This window comes from Pteropus alecto, unplaced genomic scaffold (assembly GCF_000325575.1).
Source record: "Pteropus alecto unplaced genomic scaffold, ASM32557v1 scaffold12, whole genome shotgun sequence".
Lineage (NCBI taxonomy): Eukaryota > Metazoa > Chordata > Mammalia > Chiroptera > Pteropodidae > Pteropus > Pteropus alecto.
In genome coordinates, this window is record NW_006432669.1 from 106,457 (window position 1) to 112,744 (window position 6,288).

Consider the following 6,288-nt stretch of genomic DNA (forward strand, 5'->3'; position numbering starts at 1 on the left):
ATATATATATATAAACTAGGAGTCTCAAAAAAGTAGAAGTGGCCTGGGCCACTTTGGATATCTGAGAATATCTGGTTATAAAGATTTGTGAAAGTTGAGAAAGGAGTAGAGGCTTCAAGATACTAGATTCCTTTAACTGCATGTAACCTTAACTTTTTTTCTTTTAGGTCATTGTGTATATTTAAGTTACCATTAAAAATTAAAGGGAAGTTTTTTTAACTCAGATATGATTTTTCTCATTTATTTATACATTCATTCATCGATTTAAGAAGTATATGGCAGATTCTGTCAAAGAGCCTGGGGATATAGAGATAAAACATGGTCCCATTCCCCAAGAAGTGTTCTAAAAAGAAGTTATTGCAAAAAGAAAAATAAACTAAGAATGTTGATATAGTATTTTTGGAACACAGAGGAAATATAGAGGAATAATACTTAGAAGAATAAGTGACTTCTCTTTATGTTAGTTGATAATATGGCGGTATAGAGAAGCATTCATTTATTCATTCATCTATTAAATACATATAGAGTTCCTGTGTGCTAGAAACAGTTTAGACCTAAGGAATACAGAAAAGAAAAAATCTTTGTCCTTAGGAGTTTTTACTCTAGAGGAGAGACAGACAAATCACTAAATAAGTAAAATAGAAATAATATAAGATGGGGTTAAGTGCTGATCCGAAAAATAAATCAGGGAAAGATTAAAGGCAGTGCTCACCCTAAGGTGAGTTGCCTCACTGCCCATCACATCATATGGTTATAGTATGGAGAAGAGGGATGTCCTGGGCTTCTTTTGGTGACTCCTGTTAATAGGGATTAACACCATTATGGGATTTTCTAACAAGAATTAAGGTGGTAAGGAAATAATTTTGAGAAGGAAGGGATGGTGTAAGTTTTAAGAATGCAGAGTTCTTGGCTGCTCTCTTTATTGCTGCCAATGGTGTTATGAAAGACAAGGAAAGAGAAATTTTTATTTGGAATATCTGGGGGATACCAAGATTTTATTGACCAGTCAATAGAGGCAAGAAGAATGGGAGAAGTAACCTTATCTATATGTTTTAAATTATACTCAGTAGTATACTTAGATTTTCACTGACATTCCATTGATGATCACCTCTGATGAGCTCTTCAATTGAGACCACATAAAATAATATATTAATAAATAAATGTCTCTCCTTACTATTTTACTTAAAGTAAAAAATTGCCTTTAGTACATGGAATTTTCTCCTTTAGGCTAACCTTTTCTAGGCTTATTCTTTCCCTCGGCAACTCTACCAATTTGTCATGACACAAAAAAGCGACCTTCTCCCTCCCTCATGTTGATCCTGTTATTTCCTCTACTTAAACCTTGCGGTAAGCTTTTGCCATTCTAGAGAATAATTCTAATATTCCATTCAGAGAATCAGAGACCCTCACCTTCATGGTCCATATAACTTCAATTCTCTCATTTTTTTGTTCATATCTGCCTTTGGTTTCCTGGTAGATAGCCTTGTTTTATTAATTATGACATTTCTTGAACTGAATTTTCTCCAAAAATATATTTTATATCTATAATACTCTGGGAGATAAAATGTGTTCTATGCCCTTGTGGAGATTTTTAATATACAATCATATATTAATAACTTAGGATAGGTATACATAAATAAATATATTTAATATTGTTAAACTAAAAGTTTTCTTTAATTATTTAATCTGGGGTCCACTGCCTTCAATTTCTCAATACTTATTAAAAGTTCATGGCAATATTATTCTTTAGAAAACATTTAGAAAAAAAATTCCAACCTATAAGTAATTATATTTGTTACCTAGATACCTACTTATGGCTTATATGGTTTCTAGACTGAAAATTATATTAAACTTGGCACAGGAGAGCTAAACATTCTATGCACTTTCTAATTAAAAAAAAAAAGCTGCTGAAGCTTGGCAATAGGTACAATTATGTAAATATTTCATTATCTAGTCATGTCTTGATTTAGCATTTTGGTTTTACCTAGTAAGAGTCTCCAATGTACTTGGTTATACCTAAATGAGTATTTCTCTGTGGAACATATTAGGAAGGCAGCATCATGATTGTGATTCTCAAATTGTTGCATGCATCAGAATCACCTAGAGGGCTTGTTAAATACAGAATGTTGGGCCCCACTCCCAGAGTCTCTGACTTAGTAGGACGGGGATGGAGCCCAAGAAATTATATTTATAACAAGTTCCCAAGTGTTGTTAGTGCCAGTGGTATAGAAACTGAATATTGAGAATCACTATCTTAATATGATAACATAGAAAGTCATTCATTAGATGCTGGTAAAATTCTTAAAATATATCCAGGAGTCATTGAGAAGAAAATTAAGTCCATTCAGTATAATTTTTGTCTAATTTTCAACTTCTCTGGCCTTTTCTTCTCAATATCTCAGGGGGATTCAATTGCCTCTTCTGTCAAAGTCAGAGTCCCAAAGGAAACAGAGGTCATATTCAAAATACGATAGTCAAGGAAGGTATAAGTAACTAGTTCCGAAGGTATGGTATTAGTACTACAACCTGGAGCTTAGTAGTAGTCGAGCTATTAACACCTTAGGCATAAAAGAATAAAGAGATGCAGGGGATATTGGAACTTGGAGAAAGAGAGTTGCTTAGAAGCTCAGTCACCTTCCTTCAAAAAACACAAGCAGCACAAGGTAGCTTTATAGGCAAGCATCTAATCCCTCCTTCTGACCTTCTACAGAGATTCTCAATGGCCAAATCCAAAAATAAGTTACTAGTTATGGAAACCCATGGAGGTGGTTGATATTCTCTACCTACTAGAGCAGAGCTTGACATAAAAGAATGCATTCACCAAATCAGTGGCTCAGTACCACTTGCTCACACCTGTGTTAATTTTCTCTAATAAATATACCACACTCAATGGGGCTACTACTGTTTGTAGTAATCCACTGCTACCCAGTTTTGGTAAGGGCCAGGCTGGTGGATTATATGGTAATATGATGAAGGCAACTATTCCTATATCCTTTAATTATTTCAGTATGACAACAATCACTGTTATTCCCATAAGGATGTAGTATTGTTTGTAATTTACCATCTTGGGAGAGAATAATTTTCAGAGCTTCCACTCAGCCTGTATCACTATGATAGTTCTTATACTATATGTCAAGAAACCAGTATAAAAATTTTGCCAACTACAAGTGTATTATTTAAAATTATTTATTCGGTGATTGGGAAAATGATCAGCAGGTGGAACTGTAAAGCCTGAAGACCACTCTGAGCTGGATTTGAGCCAGGACATCATTTATTACCTGTCTTGCATATAGACACAGGATATGAGGGTGCTTTTGATTCTTAATTCCCCGTGTCTTAGAATTGTTTGGGCATTTATCTTTTTCCATAGGATAAATATCTGGCTAAATGGCCAAATACCCTATTTGGGAAGGTGTGGAGGAAACATTACTAGATATTACTGCACAGTAATCCCTTCTGAATAGCTGGCTCCTTTCTCAGTCAGGAAGTTTAAAGTCTATGAAATGACTTACATAAAGAAACTGGGCAATACACAATTATTCAGGTGGCTGTCCTCAGCCTCCATATTTTCTTTGATTTTTTTTTTATTGTATAAATTAAGCAATATATATTTTTTCGCTATCCATCTTGCCCTTGGATCACTGTGCTATTAACCATCTTCATAGCTCTTTTTGGGTCTGGGCCCCCTGACTGTTAAAAATCTGTCCTGTGGCTTTGCAAATTAAACTACTCTATAAAAGTAAAAGTGTACTTGAGGATAGATTATTATCTTCAGATGCTTTCAGTCAAAGATGCTCACAAATATGTGTAGTGAAAGTTCCCATTAGAAATTCTCATATGGAACAAACTTTGATGTGGCTTTAAATCTGTGGTATGAACTTAAGTGTACTAAATATGTCCAAACACTTTCAGGGGATCTATTGGCTTGATTATATAGTGAATTAAGTTGACAGAGTCCATGTTTTAGATGTAGACTGAACCCAAGACTAATAAGAAAATGAATTCGCTTTTCTCATCATGTGTTTTTAATTTTTTTTCAGATGATTAAAAAATAATATAGGTAAAAAATTGTTCCTTAGAAATTTTCTCTTTAAACACAAAAGATACCAATAATTGTAAAAAAACACCACATACTTCTAAATTGAATGTACCTCACAGTAGATATAATGAGAAAAAGTCAGAGAATATATTTTAAGAGAGGAAAGATGGCCTACGTGCATGATTTCTGGATAAACTGAAAGTTTTTGTCACTGCTTTGCAGTAAATAGTTCTGTGATCTTGAGAAACTCCCTGCTCATTTTGAATGTCAGTTTCCTCAACTGAACAAAAGGGCAAGATTAGATGTTTTTTTTTCTTGTTACTTTGTGGTGTTGCTCTCTAAGTAGCAGCCATATGGCAGAGTGCACACATGCTTGGATGAACACTGGAATCAACAAACAAAAGCAAAACAAAAATAGATTTGATCTGGGCTCCACCACTAAATAGCTGTATGCTAAATAATTTACTTCATTTCTCTAAGCCTCTGTTTCCTCATCTGGAAAATGTGAATAATAAGTACAAGGACAAAATACAATAACACACCTGGCATGGTGCCTAACACAGAAAATGCTCTGTGAGAAGAAACTGCTATCTAGTGCAGTAGTTCAGAGTTCTGACTCTAGAGCCCTAATTCCAGGTTCATATTCTGGCTCTGCTAATTACCATCTGTATGACTGTAGGCAAAAACTTAATGTTTATATAACTCACTTTCCTTTCCTACAAAATACTGTTTTATGAGGTAATCACATAAAACATTAAACATAGTCTCTGGCAAATAGTAGCTATCAGTAAATGCTAGTTGCCATTATCATTAACTCTTAGATTTGTTAGTGAACATAATTCATTAGACTTTTTGAGGCTTTAACACTCATACACATTATAGTAAGCGATTTTCTTGGCCATCCTGACATATTTTAACCTCTTCTAGGAAGCTATAAATAATTACTGGTTAAATGAATTATTTAAAGCAACTGGCTGGGAAGACAACCAAATACTGAGCCAGTTATGTAAGGAGTGAGTGCAATGGATTCCCTCTCTCCAGGCTCTGCTGCCAGCGCATATGTGTAGCCAGAAGGCACACGTGCTCCTTGTGCTTTCAGCACCCATAACATTGTCCTCACTGAGACCCACTCAGGCATCATTACCTGAGCACTGTCTTCCTGAACACAACATCTCTTTGAATCCATCTTTTTAAATTTTTTAAAAAAATATGCATACTATTAATGTTAAATGTGACAAAGTGTATTGCATCTTTGCTTAGAAACAGGCATTGAATGATAGGAGCAGTATATATGTTTCCCAGATGCTTTTCAGTGCTTTTCTTCTATTTGATATTCAACTCCACTTACTTTTCTTTACGATGTGTATCATGAGCTTGAAGGGATCCTTCGCTGGCTAGTATGTCTTTCTGAAAAATGTACTATTGCTTCGAGACTTGCTGCTGCTGTTGCTGCTGGGTGCAGTACTCAGCAATGACCACAAGCTATAGGAAACCAGAAAGCAAAAAATATACAGTGATAGGAAGAGACTTGGAGGGTAATTGGAACACCCAGGCTTAAGATTCAGTTCTGTTTAACAACTTGTACAGATCTCTTTTTACCATACACTAATCATTCCCTGAATCCGGAAAAGTTGTTATAGAACACTTCACGAATATGCATGTCATCCTTGCACAGGGGCATGTTAATCTCTGTATTGTTCCAATTTTAGTTTATGTGCTGCCGAAGCAAGCACTGGAAAAGTTTTCTAAAACTTTTTTTCAATTGTGCCTTTTTTTAAATTTACCAAATGAGAACAAGCATAGCAATTATATGTGGTAAACAAAATTTTGGGATAATAAAGTAAGATATATGTGGCATTGCTTTGGAAAAGTTAAAAGTACCGAAAAAGCCTGTTGTAATTTATCTAACCAGAAGATTTCTTAGAAGAAGAAGGCTAAAATAGAATCCTCAGAACTAGCCGAGGCAAATATAGGTGTTGCCTTGTTGCAGCAATGCAACTCCTTCAGTGCTAGTAAGCATGAGAAACCACCACAAGGGAGAAGGGTGGTGACTTTGGCACGGGAGAGACCTGGGTTTAAATCTGTTTTTTATTCAGAACATTAGTAACCTTTAACAAATTTCTTAATCTCTTTAATGTTAAATTCCTCATCTGTGAAATGGAGAAATTAATTGCAATCTCTCAGTTTTACATTGAGGATTAAATTAATTTATGCTTAACACAATGCTTGCCATATTATAAATATTCAAA

The 6,288-nt window shown here is 34.7% G+C and overlaps 1 non-coding gene across 1 annotated transcript; it reads right to left on the bottom strand.

Moving 5' to 3' along the window:
- Window positions 1-5,664: 5,664 nt before the first annotated feature.
- LOC112476251 lies at window positions 5,665-5,772 on the bottom strand. Its single transcript, XR_003045006.1, has one exon. It is a non-coding gene; the product is annotated as a U6 spliceosomal RNA (small nuclear RNA).
- Window positions 5,773-6,288: the final 516 nt, after the last annotated feature.